Genomic DNA, 26,803 nt, shown 5'->3' on the forward strand with positions numbered 1-26,803 from the left:
TTAACAGTATTCATTATTTAAACGAAATTAACAATTTATCTGTAAAATGTAACATACATACTTTAATGCATTTCATCATGAAAATGATATCAGGTATAAATCTAAAGATTCTAAATTTGCAGAGAGTTGGAATATCATACATTTAATGTGTTCTGTGTGGTAATCTATTGCTGCTTGCCGCTGCAGTCAGGTCCAAGAAGCTTGTAGCGATTAAAAATTGGGATGACATTTACGACGGTCTGCTTTAATGATAAACTACGACATTAAAGTGGACATTTCGAGATTAAAGCCGAAATTTCCACTTTAATCACAAAATACACGTTTTCACCATGTCCTTATTTTTTTTTCTCTGTGGCTCAAATACAGTTCTGTATATTATGTTGCTGTTGTGAAGTTGCAAAAAAAAAGACAACATAAAAGATGGTATGTGAGACTTTTAAAATGTATCGTGTCATTAAAATCGTGAAGCAAAATGCCGACATACAGATGTATTCATGGTGCTTTTATATTTAAGCATTGCATATTCCTGATCGTAATGACACAATACATTTTAAAATTCTCACATACTGTGCCTTCTTTTTTTCTAGGGCTTACTCTGCTCCAGACAGCAGCGAATCGCCAGCAATAGATCGTCACTCCGCGAACATTAAATGTATGATATTCCAACTCTCTGCACATTTAGAATCCTTAGATGAATACTTGATATCACTTTCATGATGAAAAGCATTAAAGTATTTATATTACATTTTACAGATAAATCGGTAATTTCATTTAAATAATCCATCCATCCATTTTCCAACCCGCTGAATCCGAACACAGGGTCACGGGGGTCTGCTGGAGCCAATCCCAGCCAACACAGGGCACAAGGCAGGAAACAATCCCGGGCAGGGTGCCAACCCACCGCAGGACACACACAAACACACCAAGCACACACTAGGGCTAATTTAGAATCGCCAATCCACCTAACCTGCATGTCTTTGGACTGTGGGAGGAAACCGGAGCACCCAGAGGAAACCCACGCAGACACGGGGAGAACATGCAAACTCCACGCAGGGAGGACCCGGGAATCGAACCCAGGTCCCCAGATCTCCCAACCGCGAGGCAGCAGCGCTACCCACTGCGCCACCGTGCCGCCCTCATTTAAATAATGAATAATGTTAATAGGACGGAGTGGTGGCTCTGAGGCTAGGGATATGCACTGGCAATCGGAAGGTTGCCGGTTTGAATCCCGTAAATGCCAAAGGGGACTCTGCTCTGTTGGGCCCTTCAGCAAGGCCCTTAACCTGCAATTGCTGAGCGCTTTGAGTAGTGAGAAAAGCGCTATATAAATGCAAAGAATTATTTTTATTATAATTACACACATGGGGTGACACAGTGGTGGAGCGTTAGCGCTACTGTCTTGCAGGGAGTCACGTCGCTGATATTCCCTGCCTGGAGTTTACACGTTTTCCTCAGTGTGCTCCAGTTTCCTTCCAAAGATATGCAGATTTGGGTATTTGGTGCCGCTAAAATGACGCTAGTGTATGTGTGTGCTTGTATTCACCTTGCGATGAGCCGAGGCATCGTCCAGGGATTACTTCTCACTCGTGCCCAATGCTTGCTGGAATGGACACATCCCTGGATTTAATCAATAGACATCCTTTTCAGAGATACTGCGGCAAGGTGTAATCGGAATTTAATGGGTGTTCTAGGCAATTCACAACACAGAGAAGCCGAACATGTTCCCACCATGATAATATCTTGCACTGCCACCTGGCGGATTCCTCCAGATTTACGTAAAGTATGCGCGCAAGTATAAACACTTCAACGCTTGCGTAGCAGGAGTGTCCGCTGCAGCATGCGTCGCGTCGCGTGAAGTATAACTCCAGCCTTAGAAGGTCACATTGTAGAGATGAATGAACACTTTACTGATATTTAATAAATGTTATGAAGACCCAAAGAAGCGTTTAAGGCCTTGTTACATAATGGAAAATAAGTAATAAGATTCATTTTTGCAGTACCTAAAGTGTTGTGGCTAAGTTTTTAAGATCTAGAAAAGAAAGTGTAGGCATCTTTGATGAAAGAGAATCCTCATGGCAGCCCTCCACAACCAAAACAACACATGGGAAGAAAGGGGTAGTATGAAATGGTGGCCCTATTATACAAAACTAACAAAATACCCACACTTCGCAGCGGAGAAGTAGTATGTTAAAGAAGTTATGCAAAAGAAAAGGAAACATTTTAAAAATAACGTAACATGATTGTTAATGTAATTGTCCTAGGCTTATTTTAGTATTGAGAGTGAATATGATGATTGTAAAGAGTTTAATTTATGATTGTAAATGTTGTGTATGAGAAATGCACATTTTTAGGATGTAAGGATCTCTTTGTAAATGACGTTTGCAGTTCTGCCCTCGGACTGTAAAATGACCAAGCTGTCTGCTGAGCTGACTGTTGAGCATGCAACGTACAGTTGGCCATGTGGGTTCTATTCAATAAGGGCGCGCACAAAAAAGCGACCTTCAAAAGGGCGACCTCAATTGGGCGCGGAGAATAAAAGCGCACATAAATAAAAGCAATCTTCAAAAGGGCGACCTCAATTGAGCGCCGAATAAAGGCGCGCGTAAATAAAGGCGAGCTTCAAAAAGGTCACCTCAATTGAGCACGGCAAATAAAGGCGTTCATAGATTATTTAGTTGAAATGGCTCTGGAATATGTGAAGAGCAACAAAGGTGCAGATCTACTCATAGTCGAAGGCTATACATTCAGAAAGGAGAAAACTATCAACGGGAAACACATCTGGAAATGCACTGAATATAGGATTTAGAAATAGTTCGTTAGAAGTAGTTCGTTAGAAGTTCATGCATTAATTAATTGGATGTTTTAATATTCTTGCTTTCACCTTTTTATACGTTCAATCATTGCCTTTATCTAATAAATTTTCTGTAATAATTTTGTTGCGTTTGCCTTTATTTGCTGTGCCCTATTGACGTCACCCTTTTGAAGCACTCCTTTATTTCTGCGCGCATTTATTCGGCGCTCAATTGAGGTCGCCCTTTTGAAGATCGCTTTTATTTATGTGCGCTGTTATTCGCCGCGCCCAATTGAGGTCGCCCTTTTGAAGGTCGCCTTTTTGTGCGCGCCCTTATTGACGGAATCCGGCCATGTGAGAAGCAATCTTGTGTCAAGTCAATGGCAACCTTTTTTAGAGTCTGGCCCCATGACTTATTTATTGTCATAGCGAAGCAGACCCTTACTGGAAATTGGAGGCGTTTGAATTGGAATTGGAGGTCAGAGGGTATGAGAGGGATGGAAGGAATAAATACAGTCTCCCTTGAGTCAGTTTCAGTGAAGATAGTTGCCTCAATGAGGTTCTTGTGCAAAGATTTGATCCGAAGCCTGGTGCCGTTACACAGTTTTGGTGGTTGTAAGTTGCGTAGTAATATAATTGGTGCGCCGACCTTCAAAAGTAGAGTATGCAGAGGCATTCCCAGAGGATTAAGAGTGTGAAGAAACTAAATGAAAAGACAGGAGTCACCAGCAGGAAGACGTGAAGCAAGGCAAACAATAACAGGCTTGAAGGGGTGTATTAAAGAAGGGAGCAGTGAGCACGATGAACAGCTGAGGAAAGTAAGGAAGCGAGTGAGGAGGCACATGAGTGCAGGATGTCGTTAATGTATATAGGCAAGGAGCCAACCACGTGGTAGGTGCGCGGACAGCGGCCGTGTGGAAAAAGGAAGGGGGACCAGGGGCGGCCCTTGTGCGTCTCTGCCGTGAAATAAATCCTCTGTTAACAGAAATAAGGTGTGACGATGCGGGTTCATGCATGCTCCCTCCTTCTGTTCAGGAGCCCTGGAACCCATCACCGTCAGTAATGTTACCGATGAGCTAGGCAGTGAGACAACAACAATGGAGCAAGGGGATGGTGTATAAAAGTGCCAACTGCTTTTATTAAAACAACAGAACAAAACAGTGTTCAAATTAATGTGCAGTGATTCAAAGCCTTCAAATAAATAAACCATAAAAACAATTGTGAAACATGGAAGTTAAAATCCATTAGAAATAATCTTTAAAACAATGAGGTTAAAACCATACAGAAAGCAGTCTTTTAAAACACACCAAGCCCGGTGTTTCCTTTCCTCTGGCGTCTCCCCTGCTTCCTGTTTGGGCTTCTCAATAGGGGAGTCGCCCTACCTGCAGCTGGCCTTCTCTCCACTGTTCCACTGTTCGGTTCTCCTTACTGATCCCTGGCTCCGGTAGGCCCCGCCAAACAATGACTTGGGATTCCCCAACGACCAGGGCTCTCACGCTGGAGAAATCCATGTCCCAAGTCCCGACTTCCGCTGCCTTACACAGAGAGTCATCCGCCCTTCATCACTGGTCACTCCCGCTCCATGATCACTCAGCGGGAGCGACCACTACTACTACTCCCCGGGTGTCGGCCCAACACCCAAGCTCACTGTTCAGCTGTATGCGAGCCTGCACTTGCTCGCTCACTTGCTCTCCCGCACCGGCTCTCTCTCTCTCTCTCCACTACTTCCTGCTTTCTGCTTTCTCCTGCAACTTCTGTTTGTTTCTCTTCCTTTTCTTTTTCCCTTCTTCCCCCTTAGCCGACTCGCGCTTCTATATATCAAGAGGGCATGGCAGCTGTGGCAAATCAGCAGCCCCAGGAACAATCATGGATGCGAACGGTTTCTCACCTGTGCACTTAGGTGAGAAATGCTGACATAGCGAATCGCCCTGAGAACCGCTTCAGCCACACAACCACCATGCCCCCTCACCAAGCTGCGAGCACGGTGATTATTTATTTTAAAACTGGCCTTAGAACGGGAGCTGTGGACCCGCTATACCACATAAGGAATGAAACCGTCAAAAGGAGAGGTCAGTTTCGAAAGTTCCTTACAGCATAATGGTGAGAACCACCAAAAACAAGACGTTATTTTCGAAAGTTCGTAACGGGGCATGGCGCAAAATGAAACATACTTAACGTTTGTAAGTACAGTGTAAAGGATGAGCATAGGAAATTTGGGCTTCCTACATATATTGGAAGTCGCTGAAATAGTGGGGAGGGGTTTCACCTATCTATATATACAGTTTAGGGGTACGCCCGTTTCCCCCCTTGGGCGTTGCAATAGGACATGAAACATACCTAACGTTTGTAAGTACAATGCAAGGAATGAGCACGCAAAATTTCAGCTTCCCGCCTATATGGAAAGTGGGAGAATTAATGATGAGTCAGTTAGGGCTTTGCCTTTTATATGTATAGAATACTCATAAGAAGAATGCAAGATTAATGTGAACAAAAATGAAACAAAACAATACCCTGATTCATTTCTAGTCCTAACTAAACACAACTTGATCTCTTGCTTATTCAGTAGGGTGGCTCACCCATTTGCCCACCATAGTGCCAAACCAAAGCACTCCACCTTTTTTACTTTCCCCCTCTCTGTTAATGTTTTGAGTTTTCTGTTTTTAAGAATGAATTCCCTTGAATCTCAATGCTTTCTTTCTGTGCAATCTGTAAGTGGCAATCTTAGTTTTAAGTCTCTGTGAACATTTCTGGCTTAGTGTTTGTATTACTCTCTTTTCTGAAATTAAGCACAGTTTAAATTTTTTTTTTGGTTAACATCACCATGGCACCATTTTGTTTATTTGTAGGCACAACCATATTGTTGGCTTTGCTAGGACACTGCTGCTAACTGCCCTTGTCAAATGCATCATGGCACCTGATGTCACCTATGCAATGCGTCATTCACAGTCTGCAATTTGGATACACAAAACAAAACCTTTGTACCTTGTATTTTGGTTATGAAAACTTTTCTGTTTCTTTTCAACTTCTGCTTTCTGGTTAGCGGTCTGATTTTTGATGAAAGATATCTTTTTTCCCCGACTTTGAATTTCATTCATTTCCTGGTCCAGTGTTTTCATTCTCGCACTGCTCAGTTCACTGGCAGTACAGTTAACTATTTCAGAAGGGAAAATTTTAAAGTCTTAATCATGTAAACTTGGAAGAATGTCTACATGGGAAAGCAAATGAGTAACAAGCAGGTATATATAAAAGTATTCTTCATATGGTAGAGGATAATTTTTTGTGAGTAATTAGGAAGAACAGAAAATCTAACAGATTTCCTTAGTGGATGAGTATGGTAATAAGAGAGAACTGAAGAGAAAGTAACACCTTTAAAAAAAGTTAAATCAGCCCTAACAGTTATGGAAAATCAAAAATAAACATAATGTACCTGCTTAATCCAAATTACAGGTCATTGGCAGAGCCTTACCCATTGGCACTGGGCATAATGCGGGAAACAGTCCTGAATAGGTTGCCATCACCAGCCCACTGCAGGGCACAGTCATGCACATATCCACACTTGCATTTACACAGACAAGATGCAAACTCCACAAATACAACGACTGAGTGTGTTATTCAAATGCAGGAAGCTGAATTACTGCACCACTGTTGCTGTAAATCAAAAATATATTTATACATATATATATACACATTCACCAGCAGCCATACCACATGCACTTCAGACGAGGTCATCCACCAGAAGCTAAGCATTTTTGGGCCCAGCCAGTACTTGGATTGGAGACCAATCAGGAAAAGCTTGGGTTGCTGCTCAAAGACGTGTTGGTAAGGCCTGCAGGGGGGCTTACCCTGTGGCCTGAATGTGGATGCCAATACCCTAGTGCAGTGATGGGGACACTGTGCTGTAAAAATAGCTCCATCCTTTGGATGAGACATAAAACTGAAGTCCTGACTCCATTGTCATATAAGATCCCTGGGCATCCTTTGTAAAGAGTAGGGTGTATCCCAATGTCCTGTGTAAATTGATCACCTCATCCTAGTCATTTTGGACCCCTAATCATCCCCTGTCTCTGACTGGCTATCTCTCTTTCACCCTGCACCACCTAATAACTCATGTGTGATGAATATACTTTAATGGCAGAAAAATGGCTGCAATCACATCATTAGGTGAATGCTACGCATTAGTGGTAGTTGAAGTCACTTCCCACTCACTGTGCAAAGCGATTTGAGTTGCTATATAAATGTAAAGAATTATTATCACATTGAGAAAGTTGTAGGCTTTCTCTATCCACTAAAGAAAGTTTTGAACCAAATTTCAAAGCAGATTTTTTTTTTATCAAATAGGCCCTGAACCTGTAAGAGAGCCAGAATCCAAAACATCTCAAGTTCATCACGATCCATCTATCAATTCTTTTATTGGCTTCAATTCCAGTCTATCTCTACAAACGTTCAGCCAAAAGCAGAAATTATCTCTGGACCATGTGCCAGTCCAACTCAACTCACTCACACCAGCTAATTTAAAGTTGTCAGTTAACCAGAGAAAAGAAAACCAGAGGATGAGGAAAGAATCTGCATAGCGTAGTTGTGGGGACAGATGACCAGGTTAAGATTTGAGTACAGCGTTCTGGCACTATGCTTCAGCAATACTAACCAATGTACTACACAGAGGTACCACAACACAGCTCAGAGCTCCTAGATGCCATAGATAACATTAACTTCCGTAGGTTTTATTGTCTGAAGCTCATATAGGAAAGGTTTGTATTCATTTTATTCTTCCTATTTATTATTTTTGCAATGCAAACCACCGGTCATGTGACCATGGTTGTTACAACTGCAACTTTTACCTGAACCACCAGTATCAATACTGTATGGCCATGGAACATGTTAAGATTATCCTTCAGTTGGATAAAAATACAGTTGGATAAAAATAAATAACAATCTCTAGTGTTAGCTAGTTTCAATTCTAAATAGGACACATGCTAGGTTCATTTTGGTTTCAACCTACCCAGTATTTTTTCACTTTGACTTTGATTTTGTTGCTTGCCCCAGTGCTTTGGTTGGTTGTTATATTTTTGATCTCCAGATGTTTGATCCTTGCCTGGCACTGACTGCAATTCAGGATCACATTTTTATCCACATGCCTTTCATCACTCACAATAAATCCAGAGACATCTTATAGCTGTGAGGCCACTTCAAAAATGTAACATCTTATATATAAATGTCTACTCGTAGAAGTGTGTGTGATTGTCCGGCCTGGACATGAGAGGTGGAGTCGGGGGTAAGGGCTCTGCCTCCGAGGAAACAGAAAACTCACTTAGCTGCTAATAACACAAGCGGGGCCAGCACGTCAGCAAAACGAAACCTCCAAAGAAAGACAAATTCACTTAGCCACTAACATCGGCAATGCGGTATTCCTTTTACTTTTTCTTCCCGTCGCTAATGCACAAGCAATGTGAGTCCATTGGCAAAACAAATCCTCCTGGGAGAGAGATGCCCAGAGTAGTTCATTACAATTACCTGACATCTCTACATTTCAATTTTTTTCTGACGACTTCAATAGTTTCTAGGACCCTGGGCTTTTTACAGCACGGGCTTACACAGCTAGTCATGTATAATTTCAGAGATTGCTTTTCTTTGCATCTATACTAATAAAAGGCAAAGCCCTCACTGACTGACTGACTGACTCATCACTAATTCTCCAACTTCCCGTGTAGGTGGAAGGCTGAAATTTGGCAGGCTCATTCCTTACAGCTTACTTACAAAAGTTAGGCAGGTTTCATTTTGAAATTCAAAGCGTAACAGTCATAACTGGAACCTCTTTTTTGTCCATATACTGTAATGGACTGCAGCTCGCTGGCCGTGGGAGGCGGAGTTGCGTATCGCGTCATCACGCCTCCCATGTAATCACGTGAACTGACTGTGAACGCAGTACGTAGAAAACAAGGAAGAGCCCCAAAGAGCGCTGAAGAAAACATTCATTACACAATTGAGAAGGCAGCGAAACAATAAGAAACGAGCGAGTGACGCATACAAGCATATTCATAAGTGCAGCTACTGCGGAAACAAAGCACGGTGTAAACAGTAAGTTTAAATTAAGTTTATAGAAACGCTCCCGCTGCCGTTTGCAATACCATGACTGAACGCAGCACATGTGATCACTCATTACACAATTGAGAAGGCAGCAAAACAATAAGAAGCGAGCGACTCCTGTACAACTATACGTTGCATTCTCAACAGTAAGCTTGCACAGCTTGGTCATATTACAACCGGAGTGCTGAACTGACAACATGGTATACAAAGAGAACTATAACAATCGTAATAAACAAACAATAAAACAGCGGAGAACCCGTGGATTAAATAAAAAGGCTGCTTCCTTGGCGAAACAAGGAAAAAGGATGGCCTTATATGGCGTTCGTTTATAAAACAGCGGAGAAGCTGTGTAAAGACTGCTTCACAAAAAAACAGCAGAGCGCCTTATATGAGCAGGCAGTCAGCTAAAGAAGGGAATCAATAAATAACTATAATCGTAATAAACGAACAAAAAATAGCGGAGAATCCGCGGATTACATAAAGGAAATGGGTACCTGAACAGAAAAGTGAGTCTCAAATACCTACACAATAACTATCCATCCATTTTCCAACCCGCTGAATCCGAACACAGGAGTCTGCTGGAGCCAATCCCAGCCAACACAGGGCACAAGGCAGGGAACCAATGCTGGGCAGGGTGCCAACCCACCGCAGGACACACACAAACACACCCACACACCAAGCACACACTAGGGCCAATTTAGAATCGCCAATCCACCTAACCTGCATGTCTTTGGACTGTGGGAGGAAACCGGAGCGCCCGGAGGAAACCCACGCAGACACGGGGAGAACATGCATACTCCACGCAGGGAGGACCCGGAAAGCGAACCCAGGTCCCCAGATCTCCCAACTGCGAGGCAGCAGCACTACCCACTGCGCCACCATGCCGCCCCACAATAACTATAACAATCGTAATAAACGAACAATAAAACAATACAGAACCACTAAGGAAGGAGAAAGGATGGCCTTATATGGCGTTCGTTTATAAAACAGCGGACAGGCTGTGTAAAGGCAGCTTCACAAAAAAACATATCCTTAACAAATTGTTATTGGTATATTTTCCCTCAATTTAAAAAGGTTTTCTTTTCTTCTTAATTAAAATTTAAAAGCAATACTTCACCGCTGCGAAGCGCGGGAATTTGGCTATATGCAGTGAGTGTGTACGCCTGATGAGCCCAGAATTAGGGCGAAACACGTGTCGCGTACTCTTTGCATTATTTGACAGTAAACTATTTTCCACCATTCTGTGATCTGCTTCTCACAACTGAAGGCACCGTGGCGGATGTTAGCTGACTTGCTGGCCAACCACAAGCGTTACCATATGTATATATATATATGTAGATATGTAAATTTGTATATGTATATATATGTATATGTGGATGTGTATATGTATATATATATATGTATATGTAGATATGTGTATATGTAGATATGTATATATATGTATATGTATATATATGTTTACATAACCTCTTTAACACACTACTTCTCCGCTGCGAAGCGTGGGTATTTTGCTAGTTTCTAATAATTCAGCTCTAAACCATTTATTTTGCATATTTGACTGACTTTAATTTTTTCTGATTGTTTTTCTGATCGTTTTTAAAGATTATAAAGATATACTAAGTATAAAACTTGGCCACCTTGGATGACTTAGGCACCGCTGCGAGTGGCAGCCTTTCCAGCAGCTCTGTGTATGACTTTATCTTTCTACCTTTTTCTCTATTGTTCTCTATTTCACTGATCACTCCTACCACTTTCTTTTATGTGGACTTGTTCCCTGGACACTTTTTACTACTTTTTACTACTTGGACATGGATTTTTACACACCGAGACTCGTCTATTCAGGTAGTCAGCTTCAAGCGCTGAGAACAAAGGCCCGTGCTGGTGTGGTTCCCTATTTATCCGACGAGGTAAGAAGGTCGAATTGTGGCAGCAGAGCCGGCGCTAAGCTAAAAGCCAAGCGGCTAGCGAGAAAGTGGTGATACAAGCCCTTGGTGCCTTCTGTGATCCTGGGAAATGTGAACTCACTACCAAATAAGATCGACGAACTGGCTGCGCTGGTGAAAAATGTCAGGACCTACAGAGAATGCAGTTTGTTGTGTTTTTGTGAAATGTGGCTAACAACTAACATCCCAGATGCTAACGTGAGCTACCCGGGTTTAGCACAGTTAGAGCGGACAGAGACACAAATACCTACGGGAAGCGGAAAGGAGGAGGACTCACTCTCTATGTGAATACAAGGTGGTGCAACTCTGGACATGTAAACGTCAAAATCTCCACTTGCTGCAGGGACATCGAACTGTTGGCCGTAAGTCTGCATCCATATTACTTGCCCAGAGAGTTTGGACACATCATTGTTGTTATTGTTTACATCACTCCTGACGTGGAGATAGCGGGTGACATCATCCATTCAGCTGTTGCTAAACTACAAATGCAGCACCCCGAGGCACTTGTGCTAATCGCTGGAGACCTTAACCATGTGACGCTGGACAAAACATTACCTGCCTTCTTTCAGTATGTGGATTGTAACACCCGGGGAAATAGGACTATTGACCTACTGTATGCAAACATTAAAGACGCATACAGCGCCACCCCACTGCCTGCGCTTGGGAAAGCAGATCATAACCTGGTTCTACTTCAGCCTCACTACAAACCAATAATGAGGGAGCTAACTACAACCATACACTCATTCAGGAAGTGGTCCCCTGAGGCAAAGCAGGCTCTGAGAGACTGCTTTGGAACTACGGACTGGGATATCCTGCAGGGATCATATAGTGAGAACATTGAGGATGTTGTTGACTGCACTACTGAATACATCAACTTCTGTATGGACATTGTAGTTCCAGTAAGAACAGTACGCTGGTATGCTAACACAAGCCATGGATTACAAGTGACATCAAGGGCCTTTTGAACCAGAAGAAAAGGGCTTTTAAAGGCGGTGATCAGCATGAGCTCAAGCGCGTGCAGAAGGAACTCCAAGTCCAGCTCAGAGCGGCGAAGGAGCAGTACAGGAGAAAGCTTCAGCAGAAGTTGCAGAATAACAGCATGAAGGAAGTGTGGGATGGGATGAAGATCATCACTGGCTGCAGCTCGAAGTGGGGTGCCACCATTGAGAGAGACGTGGAGAGAGCAAACCAGATGAACAACTTCTTTAACAGGTTTGACCACCCTAACCCACTCTCACCTCGGGGTACTGCACCGTCCACCCATCCTTCTGCTGATACCAGAATAGGAGAGAGTTTCCCCCCACCCACAATTACAGCAGCCCAGGTAAGCAGAGAACTGAGGAGACTGTGTGCCAGCAAAGCAGTGGGTCCAGATGGAGTATCGCCACGACTGCTGAAGGCCTGTGCGTTGGAGCTGGGGAGTCCTCTGCAGCGCATCTTCAACCTGAGCCTGGAACAGGGGAAAGTCCCGAGGCTTTGGAAAACATCTTGCATCACCCCAGTCCCAAAGGTATCACGTCCTAGTGAGCTGAATGAATTCCGGCCTGTCGCTCTGACGTCACATATGATGAAGACCATGGAGCAGCTGCTGCTTCACCACCTGAGGCCACAGGTCCGCCACGCCCTCGACCCACTGCAGTTCGCATACCAGGAGAAGGTGGGAGCGGAGGATGCCATCATCTATATGCTACACCGATCCTTCTCCCACTTGGACAGAGGCAGTGGTGCTGTAAGAATTATGTTTCTGGACTTCTCTAGCACCTTCAACACCATCCAACCTCTGCTCCTTAGGGACAAAATGAGAGAGATGGGAGTAGATTCATACCTGGTGGCATGGATCGTGGACTATCTTACAGACAGACCTCAGTATGTGCATCTCAGGAACTGCAGGTCTGACATTGAGGTCAGCAACACAGGAGCGCCGCAGGGGACTGTACTTTCTCCGGTCCTGTTCAGCCTATATACATCAGACTTCCAATACAACTCAGAGTCCTGTCACATGCAAAAGTTCGCTGATGACACTGCTATCGTGGGCTGCAGCAGGAGGAGGAGTATAGGAACCTAATCAAGGACTTTGATAAATGGTGCGACTCAAACCACCTACAACTGAACACCAGCAAAACCAAAGAGCTGGTGGTGGATTTTAGGAGGACCAAGCCCCTCATGGACCCCGTGATCATCAGAGGTGACTGTGTGCAGAGGGTGCAGACCTATAAATACCTGAGAGTGCAGCTGGATGATAAATTGGACTGGACTGCCAATACTGATGCTCTGTGCAAGAGTGGACAGAGCCGACTATACTTCTTTAGAAGGCTGGTGTCTTTCAACATCTGCAATAAGATGCTGCAGATGTTCTATCAGACGGTTGTGGCGAGCGCCCTCTTCTACGCGGTGGTGTGCTGGGGAGGCAGCATAAAGAAGAGGGACGCTTAACGCCTGGACAAACTGGTGACAAAGGCAGGCTCTATTGTAGGCATGGAGCTGGACAGTTTGACATCCGTGGCAGAGTGACGGGCACTGAGCAGGCTCCTGTCAATCATTGAGAATCCACTGCATCCACTAAACAGTATCATCTCCAGACAGAGGAGCAGCTTCAGTGACAGACTGCTGTCACTGTCCTGCTCCACTGACAGACTGAGAAGATCATTCCTCCCCCACACTATGCGACTGTTCAGTTCCACTCGGGGGGGGGTAAACGTTAACATTATACAAAGTTATTGTCTGTTATACCTGCATTTTTATCACTCTTTAATTTAATATTGTTTTTATATCAATATGCTGCTGCTGAAGTATGTGAATTTCCCCTTGGGATTAATAAAGTACCTACCGACCGACCGACCGACCTAATCACCCTTACTCCCTCCCTCCCTTCCTGCCTGCCTGCCTGCCTCTTGTGCTTGAGGCGAAACAACTTAAATCATTTGCTTAGTCCTTTCAGTTGTTTGTACTAGTTGTTGACCTTTTTCAGAATTGTGAGTTGTTCTTTATATAAATGTACCCACCCATTGAAAAAATAGAGAAGACACATGATTGACAGCTGTTGACTCTTTGAGGGGTGGGACTTCCTGTTTCTATAGCGGACTTCAAAGCTCATTTCCCTTCCTTTCCATCTTGATCTTCTTCTTCATACTTCATCATCTTGCCTTCAGTTGTAAACATAGTTGATGTCCACTAGCAGTGCTGAGGAAATTCCATCATCAATCTCATCACAATTCTACAGAAGAGCATTTTTTCTGACTTATATCTGGTAAATATGTTCTAGGACTCAGACTGTTCAGATTGTGTAATTTTTTTCAGGATCATTCACTTTGGGATAGTGCCATCATTCATTTTACTTCATGCATTTAGGTTTGTGTCATCATTTACCAACATCTAGTGATGGGCAGATGAAGCTCCATAAAGCTTTTGAGGCTTCTTCCTGATTGCATTGCAAAAAGAGAGAAGTGACATCTGGTTGTTTATAGAAACTACAGCAGCCATGAGATCGAGATAGTCGATGGAAGAAGCTCATCTACAAGCCCATGTTGATTGAATAGTTTCAATCCAACAAGTGCACTGAAAGCCTAAAAATGCTCAGTTTGAGATATTACTAAGATAATCATGCTGACATTAAAATGCTGCAATAAATGTGTATGTTAGTATGTTTGACAATTTTCTACAATAAAAAAGTGTTTAAATGTCTTGTCTTAAACACCTAGTTTGTTCGTATAATAGCATTCATTATGAAACTTGTTGCAAGTGGAGGACAGTGTTGACTTGGCCTAGGCCGAATTTTTACAGGCCTCAGGCCTAGAAGTGTTGCATTCAGCCAAGACATTTTGAGGTGGTCATTACAAAAAATCTTAAATGAAAAGGCTTTGAAATGTCACCACCAGGACTAAGCATATGGCAACAACAGGAGCTGTTGCATGACTTGACCTTACTCTACATGTTCTTATAATCTTGGTAAATTCTCAGATTAGAATGAAATCACCTGCTAATCCATTTACACATCCTAAGCAATTGAATTTTTGGTTAGCACAGGTATGGAGGCGCAACAGTTTTGAGTGCCTCACTGAAGCCAGTTTTTCACAGGGCATATTTACATCCACACCCACAGCCATTTACGCCTGGTCAATCGAGATTAATCTTTTTAATCATAAATAAATTTCTGCATCATTTTATCAATCATTTATTTTTTTACAAAACAGAGTGCCAATTCAGTTTCTAAACCCACCTTTTTCCTTTCTGGATTACGTCAAGCTAGAACCTACCCTGGCATCACTGGACATCAATCCATTGCAAGATACATTCAACCAAATCAGGAATTTATCATTACTAGTCATTCTAATAAAATGAGTCTAACGTGCGGGAGGAACTCCCATGAAAACAGAAACTCAGCTAGATTTATTGTCATTTTGCTTACAGTACAACAAGCAGTGCTTGTTTATATTCCCAATGGTACAGAAACAAAGAGAAAATTTAAAAAGCTCCTAAATCGTGCGGTGGTCCAAGTTCTTTGTTTCACTTCTGTAGTGTCAGGACCCTGCTAATCTCAACACAAGCACATCAGCTGCATTGTAATTAGCAAAATTGTTCAAACTTTGATTGACAGCAATAATATGCAGGTTGACAATAACTGAATTAAATGTATTCACAATAATAACAGGATACTTAATTAGCTAGGGTAGCTGAGTTAATACAAGGCAAACAAAATAACTGTATTTTAGACTAGACTCATGCTAGAAAGCAAAACAAAAAAATCTAAGCAGCAAAGTACCAAAGAAAAATAATATGAGAGTATTATTTAGAATCAGACTAAAAATCTATCTATCTATCTATCTATCTATCTATCTATCTATCTATCTATCTATCTATCTATCTATCTATCTATCTATCTATCTATCTATCTATCTATCTATCTATCTATCTATCTAAAAGTAAGAATAAATGAAAGTCAAAGACACAAAATAGAATTCTACTTTGTGATTCGAAGGCTGTTGTGTTTTTACACTTAAACCAACAGTATACTAGTATATTAATAAAGACAGACACAAATGCAGCAATTACCAAACTTCCAACATTTTACGTGTGTAACAAGTTCCAGCAGTAACATGCACCTTAATACCAAGGTGCAGTCACATCACACATTCAATGCAATTATTTGTAACATTAAATAGACCTTATATTTAGTCTTACATATACATAACATTTCCTCCCACCCAGCTTGGATGTGTAACAGTATTTTTTAAATTTATTTATAATATCTACAAAATGGATATAAAACATGAACATAAAGACAGCTAAAGCATACTATATAAAAGTGCACCATTTAGTACGGTGTACTGAAACATTTTGGACAAATCGGCATTCTGATGTGCTGTTGCATTTTTAAAATAGAATTTGAGCAAAACAAAATACATTGTCCCGGACTGTATTTGACAAAACATGCACTGCCAGTTGAAGTGAGTAATGAACTGGTATGCAGAAGCTACCCCTACCATCAACAAAACTTACATAAACTTTGACTTAACATATTCCTTATAAACAAAACCCATGGTAAACATAATGTAACTAAAACCTTAAATGTATCTATAGGAAACATTTATATATGGTGAAATCCAGTTTACCAAAGCTAACAGACTCTTAAGTACTTTGTATATTAATATCGACTACAAGTTCAACCTTTCAGGAGGTTTACGAATCCTCTCAGGATAGCGTCTTTCTTGTGTAGGTGGAGCAGACATTTGAGATGAGGTTGAGTCAGCAGATTCTTGAGGCTGAGATTCACCAGCAGCAAGGGATGAATCAGGTGTCAAGAAGGTAAACTCATTTGAGTCCTTTGGAATGATCTGCTCCTTAGCCTTGTCTTCTGATGTGTCTTCCTGAGCTTGTGCATCTAGAAGCTGGTCGATATGTCTGTGCCAGACTGTATCATGTCCCACCTGCACTGTGTATGTCAGTGGACCAGTCTTTGACACAATCTTACCAGGTTGCCATTTCTGATTTGAGTGTTGGTAGTCTCTAGCAAGCACTTTATGTCCACCCTCAAATATTCTAAGCTTGCGTTGTTTCTGGTGTTGGAAGCACTGTTTCTTTTGCACATGTTTACTCAAATCAGGTTGCAGCAAATCTAAGCGTGATTTCAAGCTTCTTCCCAGGAAAAGCATTGCTGGAGTCTGACCTGTGGTTGAGTGAGCTGTGTTTCGTTTATGAAAGCGAAACCGCTCGGCAATAATCATCGGCTTCAGGCTCAAATGTGCTTGCAATACATCCACAATATCTTTAAATGATTTTTCTGTGGGTTTCAATGGTACCACTAGACTGCGCAACAGATTATAAATTTTCGGACCCATTACAGTTAAAATTCTTAAGTTTTCTCGTCACCATGTTCAGTTGGATTTAAATCAGTTGACTGGCTTGGCCATTCCTGTATTTTACACTGTGGTGTCTGAGCACAGAACCCCAGAATGCAAATGTTCTATTTGTGATTGGTCTGAAAAAGTGGGATGGGAACTTTGTTTTGTGAACAAGGCATGCTGGGTGCTGATGGCGGAATCGAAATAAAAAGCTGTTGTTTGTTGTTACCTAAAAGGTCTGCTGCTCATTATTTTGGCATAAAAGCCTTCATGAGCCACCACCTTTTCGGTGAGTAAGTAAAAGAAAGAACATACACTTTTAGCTTCTTTTTCACACTCCTTTGTTGCCTAAGCAGTATTTCTAGGAACATTATCTTGTAGGATGAAGCTTTATCCAATGAGTTTGGAGGCCTATACTGGAACTTGAGCAGATTATCATTTCTACATGTTGTGACCAAAATGTAAGCAAATACCCTTAAATGAAAGTTTACAATATGCACTTCTATCACTTTTGTCTGAATTGTTTGATTTGTAATTTCAAACTGTGGAGCAGAGGGGTAAATCAAGGAGATAGATAGATAGATAGATCGATAGATAGATAGATAGATAGATAGATAGATAGATAGATAGATAGATAGATAGATAGATAGATAGATAGATAGATAGATAGACAGACAGACAGACAGACAGACAGACAGACAAGATCTATCTATCTATCTATCTATGGGAAAATCAGTGTGGATCCCATGAATAGTTAACAGGAGGCCAGTAAGACTGCATGACCCTCTCCTTTTTGAATTTAATCATTAGAGATTGTATTGCATATACATAAATGTATTCATAGCACTTAATATATTCTACTTTTCTGATGCTGTAATAAAAATTTTGCTTTGTAAAATCTTTCATAAGCAATTGAGTAAAATATAATTTGGAACAAATCCCTAGATGGATATGCTCCTGCTTATCTGCTTTCATTTCTGTTTTGACAAGCTGAATGCAGTGTAAACAACTGTTAAAGTGCACTTTCAAAACACTTAAAAAGAGAAAAAACCTGCATTTTTAATAAATTTACTGCTGCCAATGCATATGTTCTTACTTTACATTTTTCCAGTGATGCAAAGGCCATAAAGCTTTCAATCTATCTTTAGAAATTTAACTTTTCTTTTTAAATTTGAAACAAGAGCTTAAGGCAAGTTATTTTGTAAAAAATGTTGAAATATTTCTGTATTCCCTCTGACTAAGCTGACTAATCTGCTACCATGCTTCATCATACTTGTTTTATTTATTGCACAAGTTGCTAATCATTTTGCCCTCCAAACTGTCCTTGATGTCTTATATCGGACTGAGTAAGTATAGAAAACGAATGAATTGATGGATAGATGGATGGCCACAGTCACGTGAGCTAAATTAAAAAGGCTGACAGCATGAAAAATAGGAAGAAACAGAAATAGAAGAAGAGACTTTATAGGATTTTCTACATCGTATAGTAGGCATCACTTGAGTCCTAACGTCATAATAGGGATCAGTGTTTATTTAAATGTACTAAGAGTCCAAACAGGTTATGACTTGCCTTTCATATGGACAGAACGTTTTTACTTTCAGACAGCACACCTTTACAAACAGTCAACACAGAACCATTTCTTTGTGCCTTGTCCAAGCTCCTCAGGGTTAGGGACCTTTTCTTTTCTTTTGAGACCAACTCACCTCAAGTGGAGTTCCTCCCCATTCTTTCACCAGCAGTAAAGTCCTGACTGGCTGCCCTGGACCTCCTTCTGTTCTCACTATGGTTCACCAGAGTCCTTTCTCATGAAGATCTTATGAGTTTTTCGTGGTTCACTTCCCATGGTCTTCGTGAGCATTGGCCTCTTTCTTGAATTTTCTAGTTCTGCTGTGCAAAAAAACAAAACGCATTCTGAGGTATCTTTAGTGGCAGAGCAAGCAGGGATCCATAAATGTGGATCAACATTATTATAAAGCCTAATATATTACAGAATGTAGTTTTGAAGTTTAAAAAGGACACGTTAATTGCACCAAATATACTCACACAAGACCATTCCCCAATTTGCTGCAATGCTTGAAAATGGGTAAGCACACATCAGACAGGTTAGAGCGCACTAAAAAGTGAGAAAATGCTCTGTTTAGTTCAATTTAGGTTCAGCTCAAACACCTGTTTGTTTCAAGCCAACTGACAGTTACATCTGGTCAAAACTTGCAATGACAAAACGCACAGAGAAGAGCAAAATGATAAGCAGGATGGAGACGGGTCATCGGATGAAGAAAGCGACCATTCAGTTATTACACAAAACAGCGTGATGGACTCAAATAAAAACTATGATAACATAATGGTGCTGACAAGTTGAATCAGCCTGGGGCTGAGTCACCATCAGTATGAGCTTTCATTTCATTATATAAATGAGTAAGTTCAGCACCAGCTGCAGGGGAGCCTATAAAGCCTGCCAAAGTTTCACAAGAATTGTGACTTGCGCAACAACAGCAAACGGTCCTTTTAAGAATTGTGAGCTACCTAAAAGAGCAGTGGAAGAGCAAGAATTGATTGAGATTTGGCACCAGTGAGCACCACAGCAGTCCAGCACTACAGTAACTAGAGTGAGATGGATGTGTAGCAAGTTATGAAAGCAGCAGTGTCAGTGGCCCATCACAATTTACTAGTCTTGACTGTGCTAACTTAGCACCCTTATTCAGGCTTAACACTTAAGAAAGCAACTCCACCAATCTGAGCAGGTTCTAAATTCAGGTGCTCACCTCTGATGTCATAACAGTTCTTATCGATCATGTGCTAAATCCTTGGAATTTGTATGCATTGGGCAGCCATTAAGATGTGTGGAGGAGTAGATTGAAGGGTTTTTACAAGGTAGGGGTTGCTTGAGGGGGCCCACTAACAAGCTTGCCTCTCAGTTCAAAAGCCTTTCTTTGAATATCCCAAGTGCTTAGATGTTCCCCCACAGGTTCTCACTGTGCACCCATCTGAGACTTAATTAGCTGGCAGAGCAAGATTTTGGAATTCATAAAATTTAAAGAGGGCGGGCACAGTATGTAGCAGTGCTGCCAACACAGAATCAAGACAAGAGTTTTCACATTATCCCTCTGTCTGCAAGAGTTTTTCTCCACATTCTCAGATTTCTTCTCACATCCCAAACATGTGGTTGTTAAATTAATTAGTAACACTTAATTCATCTCACATGAGTATGAGCATACATTTTGCTGACATGAGCTGGCAACATATCTTGAGTTGATTCCTGCTTTTTGCCCAGAAAAGCTGGGACAGGCTTCAGCACCACAGAATTCTGAAACGGATTAAGTTGCTTCATGAAATAGGTGCAAGAATATAGAGACTATTCTGCGAAGATGGCAGTTATCTGCAGTATGTAAAGAACCTGAAGATCACTGATGCTTTACCACTTCACAAAAAACACAGCCAGTACATGTATTACATTTACATCACTCATATTTCAGGCTATTCAAACTTTTCCAGTGGCCGCAAACAATTGACAGAAGCAGTAAAGAACACACAGGAGAAGATGTTAGATGTGGCAGAAATGAGAATGTAGAGATGGATGTGTGGAGGTGTAAAAAAGACAGAATAGAAACTGAGACAATCAGAGGTTAAACAAAAGTGGTAGAGGTATCTAAGAAAGTACAGGAAGATAGGCTGAAGTGGTATGGATATGTGATGAGAAGAGACAATGAATATGTGGGCAAAGGGTGATGGGAATGGAAGTACAAGGGAAGAGAAGGTGAGGGAGACCAAAGTGGAGATGGAGGGATAAAGTAAAATAAGATCTGAAGGAAGGCAGCTTCACTGGGGAGGAGATGCAGGACTGAGCTGTTTGGAGAAGATTGATCAAGCGTGTCGACCCAAAATAGAAGTGCGGATTGATGAAGAGGAAGAAGAAGATACCTGACTACCTTGTACTTGCATTAGATTATTCTTGATTCTGATGTGTAACTATGTAGTGTAGATGTACTTTTTTAAACATGCCTTCAGTGAGACTTTAGGTAGTATAGCGTATAGATTTTTATTTATAATTAGCTGTTCCCTGTGGCTTCATCCGCATAGTAGTGAAACAGGACAAACTTTAAAAATCAATAAACAAAAAGGTCTTGCTAGCTAAGCAGAGGCAAGTTACGCTCCCAAACAAAGAGGTAGACTCACTCCCCACTCCTGACGCCATGCTTCCCCCTCCCCTCGGCCCATAGCCTCTGTCTCGCATCAGTGCAAATATATCGCTCCTGCAAGCGAACTATGATTCTTAGCGCGATGAGAGAAGTCGCAAAATCAACCGGAATGTTCAAGCAAATTCTAGAAAAAAACCCAATCTAAATCCGTTCGGTAATTCCCTCGTAAAAAGCAGACAGACAGACAGATGTTAGATTTTATATATATAGAGATGATTTTAATGACTTTCTGACTCCAGTTAAAAGCTTGGCTCTGTCCCAGCGAACTATGATTCTTAGTGCGATGAGAGAAGTTGCAAAATCAACCGGAATGTTCAAGCAAATTCTAGAAAAAAATCCAATCTAAATCCGTTAGGCAATTCCCTCGTAAAAAGTGGACAGACAGACAGACGGACAGACGTTAGATTTTATATATATAGAGAGATGATTTTAATGACTTTGTGACTCCAGTTAAATGCTTGGCTCTGTCCCAGCGAACTATGATTCTTAGCGCGATGAGAGAAGTCGCAAAATCACCGGAATGTTCAAGCAAATTCTAGAAAAAAACCCAATCTAAATCCGTTAGGTAATTCCCTCGTAAAAAGCGGACAGACAGACAGACGGACAGACGTTAGATTTTATATATATAGAGAGATGATTTTAATGACTTTGTGACTCCAGTTAAATGCTTGGCTCTGTCCCAAAACTGATACTACATTGAACTGCACTGTGATTGTGGATATCTAAAGTACAGTAGAAAGCTTTACCACTCTATCCAGGACACTGCTAGTACAAAAAGCAGTAGTGTAGTGATTGTTGGTGACATTCTTAAAAAAATGCATTAATTTCAAAGTCTAACAAAACTTACAACATGTAATGGTTATTACTAATAGCACGTTGTAGGGGGGCTTCATTGCTTGTGTGCTCATTCGCTTTCCTGCTGCCAGAGCAAACAAACACATTTTGCTGAATTTAAAATGGAATGGTCCAGTGAACTATGAAATAGATCCTCTCTGCAGTATGTTACTATTTTGCTTTACTCTAAGCAGAACAGGGTCATTTGTGTGTTAATTTTCCCTTTCCTATTTGAGAATGCTATTGGTGTTTGTTTCCTTCTGTTCATCCGTCTAGTCACCTACTGTACATTTGGACCACCTTAGTGCAATACAAGGACATGAGACGCCAGGGCCTTAGCCTGATAGCATTTGTTATTAGGTAGGAGTCACATCTGAGTGGTAAACCAGTCCATGGAAAAGTGTGTCCCAAGTGTGACACCAGAGAAGTTTAGAATCACCATTTAACCTAACCCACACATTACTGGGATTGGGAAGATAATCTGAATACGTAGAGAACATCTCACATATAGTAAGCACAAATATAATGTGGAAACTCCACACAGAAAGTGACCAAGCCAGGAATTAAATCAAGATCCTCTGAGCTGTAAGGCAGCAGTTATAAATACTGGACTACCATGGCATCCCTTACATGAGCAATATTTGTTCAAATAATTCAGACAGACAGACAGACAGACAGACAGACAGACAGACAGACAGACAGATAGATAGATAGATAGATAGATAGATAGATAGATAGATAGATAGATAGATAGATAGATAGATAGATTCCTATTCACATTCCTGGTCAGGAGATTGACACAATGTATGAATAGGGGGGCAGACTCCCAGAGGCATGTGTACCCCAGTCAACTGAGTGGCAACATCCCAGTTGTGTAGCTTTCACTTGTACATCTACATGGCCATATGGGAGTTATAGTTCTAGAGGGCAGTTCTGCTGATATCCTTGGAGGCCACTAGAGGGGGCTGTTGGCAGGAGAATGTTCTGTTGGGTAGGGGTTCTGGCTGACCCGATTTGTGCTTTTTGGTAGCAATATCATTACACTGAATAACTCCTTGGTCTGGCTTAAAAGATTCTCCTCCACCTTAGCTAGACAAGTCAGAGTCAGGAGTGGAGAATGATGAAGGTTGTCTGGAGGGGAGTGAAGGAGGAAAAGAAAGAATTATATTTTTTTTATTGTGGACTATGCAAGAAGAAGCCTTTGTAAATGTATTTTGTCAAATAGAAAATGTATTTGAACCATGGACTTGTATGCCTGAATTTGTGTCTGGGGCTGTCTTATCCATCCTACAGGTTACAACAGATAGATATTATCAATGAAATTATATACAGTAAGATACATAACTACTGTATATACAGTAGATATAAAAGGCATAACATATAATAAATGGTATATAAAGAAAGATGTGTGAGAGACTGTGTAAGATAGATAGATAGATAGATAGATAGATAGATAGATAGATAGATAGATAGATAGATAGATAGATAGATAGATAGATAGATAGATAGATAGATAGATAGAACTTTATTTGTCCCCAGGTGGAAATTTAGCTTTTTACAGAAGTTCTTTAAATAAATAAATGCATATATAGGTAGATAAGTAAGTAAATAAATAAGAATACACACACACTTTGGTTTGAACACACAACAGAATGAGAATAAATCAAGAAAATTAAAAAGTAAGAAAGCTTCTGATTTGATTGCCACAAACACAGTGAGCCATTATGTTGATGTATTACTGTTGGGATAAAGAAGTCCCAGTAGTGTTTCTTCACGCACTTTTACTGAATAATTTGTTGGCTGAAAGTCCTCAGTGTTAGTGTGTCAGAGAGAGGATGTGCAGCATTGTTCATAATGACACTCAATTTGGTTTTCATTCTCTCCTTTGCCACAACCTCCAGGGAGTCCAGAGTGCATGTTATTACTAAGCTTCCATTTTTATTTAGCTTATTGATTCTGTGGGCCTCTTTTTAAGTTACCAGCCTAGCACACCAAAGTTCTGGTCTTGAATTCCAGACACTGTTTTGGATTTTCCTTCCACATCCCTAAAGTGTGTATTAAGGCCATGTCACATTTGATGATTTTTCATTTGTATCCTTCATTTACGTAACCTTCTAGAGATGGATGCAGTCATCATCACACTCCTGCGAAGGCAAACCGCGTAATGTGACATGCCCAACAATTCACACCAACTAGTCCATGACTTGCTCCATCAAAATCAAACGGAATGTTTGATAAACGGAAAACGGAAAAGAAGCTCTTATGCCTGGTGTCTCATATTTTACAAAGCACAGCAGAATGGAAAACAGGAAAAAAAAGGGTAGCGGCTATGGGTGAACTCGCTGTACCTGTTAAACTTTTGTGCAGTAATGTCTCCATCAGGCAGCACACTATTGACTGTCACAAAAACGGGCATGTGACATTTCCAGAGATTTTCAGTCGTAAATTGACATGGGCTGGCAACATGATCAGCAAGTGCCATGGTCAAGTCTGACATACCTAGTAACTAGAAGCTGCATAATGTAATATCAACTTTAGTTTAATTCAGATTTCTAAAATGACCTTGACTAGAGAGTGCAGGTATGTGAGCATGTTTGTCTGGAAATAGGTTGGTACCCATCTGAAGATGGTGGTGGTGTGAGTGGAGGACACAGACATGGCAAAAAGGGTTTGAGGCTTTGTAAAAGTCCCAAAAAAGTAGGCCAAAGCCTTCATCAGCCTGTCCAGATATGGTCTTACCCTGGGCAGCCAACCCCTCACCAATATCCCACAACTATTACCTGCAGACTTTGTCCCATAGCATGCCTAAAATGGAGAACTGGCTTTTAGGTTCAAAATACAATGAAAGTCCCAAAATATACCAAAAATGTCTTATAAGGGAAGGAGAGAAGCCATAAAAATCCATGCAATGTAATTTTAAAACTTGAGGATTTTTTAACAAAAATCAGGAAACAGCAAAAAATGCACAAAGGAATATCTAAGATCAAGCAAGAACATCAAATCAACCAGAAACAACCAGAAAAGCACTAGTAACAAATGACTCTTACAACACTCAATGATCCACGGCTGGGTCATCTCTCTCTGCCCTAAATATGAAAGCAGAAGTAGAGCCCAGCAGCAGTGATGTCAGGGTGGCCCCACCTCCTGTGGTTCCACCAGCAAAACTCAAGATATGGCTGAACATTTAAAAATGTTATACACAAATAATTAATGATAAACAAACCTAATAAAAAATAACAACAAAACATAAAAAAAATTCTAATTCAAAATTAAACAGAATAACAAACAAACAGAAAATATGCATAAACCTGACAGGTGCCCCAGTGATGCGTTTCTCTTCGGACAGGGGATTAAATTCATGTTTCATGTCTCTTTTGATTATGTGTGATACTTTGTTATATGTTCTTTATGTGCATTATTCTTTATTTTTGGTTTTGTCTATGTATATAAGTTGCCTTTGTCATTTTCGATATGTTTGGTGGGTGATCCCCCAAGAGATGAGGCCATATGCCACTCATAGTCAGGAGCTGCCCTTCATTCTATAAATCTGGAGGGTCTCCCACAGTTCCTGGTGGTTCATTGCCAATATACTCTGGGTTGGTAGGTTAATTGTGTGTAATGTTGACCTTCATGTTCTGTGTTTGACAACATTTTTTAATTCTATTTTGAGACTGTTTTTTGACTTTGTTACAAAAAATTCCAGTTTGTCTTTGTGCTCCATGGAGCTGTGTTGTGTTTGTGAAAGAATTAATCTTTTATTTTTTAAAGATTTGGTGCTTGCCCTTATTACTAGGCTGGGGTTTTACTATGATAGTCCCCTCCAGTGGGCATTATTGGAAGTGTGTTTGGAACTTCCAGTTCTCAACAAAACCCTGGCTGAAATATATAGGAGGGGTCGACTCTTGTTTCTGAGACCCTGCAGTGCACAAAGTAGGTACAGATAATGGAAGATGAATAAATCACAAAGGAGGTGTCATAGTAATAATATTAGTGTTGGGGACTGGGTTCAGACCTCAGGCTTCTCATTTTCCATATTGATTTTTCATGTTTTCCTTATGAGTTTTGTTTCTCAGGTGCTCTTTCTTGTCAATATTGGATGATTGGTGACAAATGTTACTGATGACATCATGGACTACCACCTTTTACATGGTTAATTGCTGTTTTGCCCCTGATTCTGTTGGGACTGGTACCAACTCTAAAGGGATTTCAGAAAATAAATGAATAATGATAATAATAATAACAGTAAACTGAGTTACTTCTTATAACTAACACAGCCTTCATTTTTATCTTTTTAAATAGAAATAGACTTAACCTGCTACTTATATTAATTCATATTTTCTGCAGCAGCATGTCACAATGCCAGGACATTATTTGATTTCTGCAGGTTATCCGCATCTCTCTCTATATATATATAAAATCCAAGGTCTGCCTGTCTGTCTGTATGTCTGTATGTCTGTCCACTTTTCATGAGAGAACTACTTAACGGATTTAAATCGGGTTTTTTTGCTTGAACATTTCAGTTGATTTTGCAACTTCTCTCATTGCACTATGTATCATAGTTTGCTTGTGGTACCAATTTATTTGCGCGAATCTGAGAGACATGCAGCGGGCCGAGG

At 40.9% G+C, this 26,803-nt stretch overlaps 1 protein-coding gene across 1 annotated transcript in view; it reads left to right on the forward strand.

Annotated features, from left to right (window-relative positions):
• Positions 1 to 26,803, forward strand: part of LOC114650928 (protocadherin Fat 4) — a 163,036-nt gene that overhangs the window by 134,006 nt on the left and 2,227 nt on the right. The gene's annotated exons all lie outside the window — the stretch shown is intronic.

Source organism: Erpetoichthys calabaricus, chromosome 4 (genome assembly GCF_900747795.2).
Source record: "Erpetoichthys calabaricus chromosome 4, fErpCal1.3, whole genome shotgun sequence".
Classification (NCBI taxonomy): domain Eukaryota; kingdom Metazoa; phylum Chordata; class Cladistia; order Polypteriformes; family Polypteridae; genus Erpetoichthys; species Erpetoichthys calabaricus.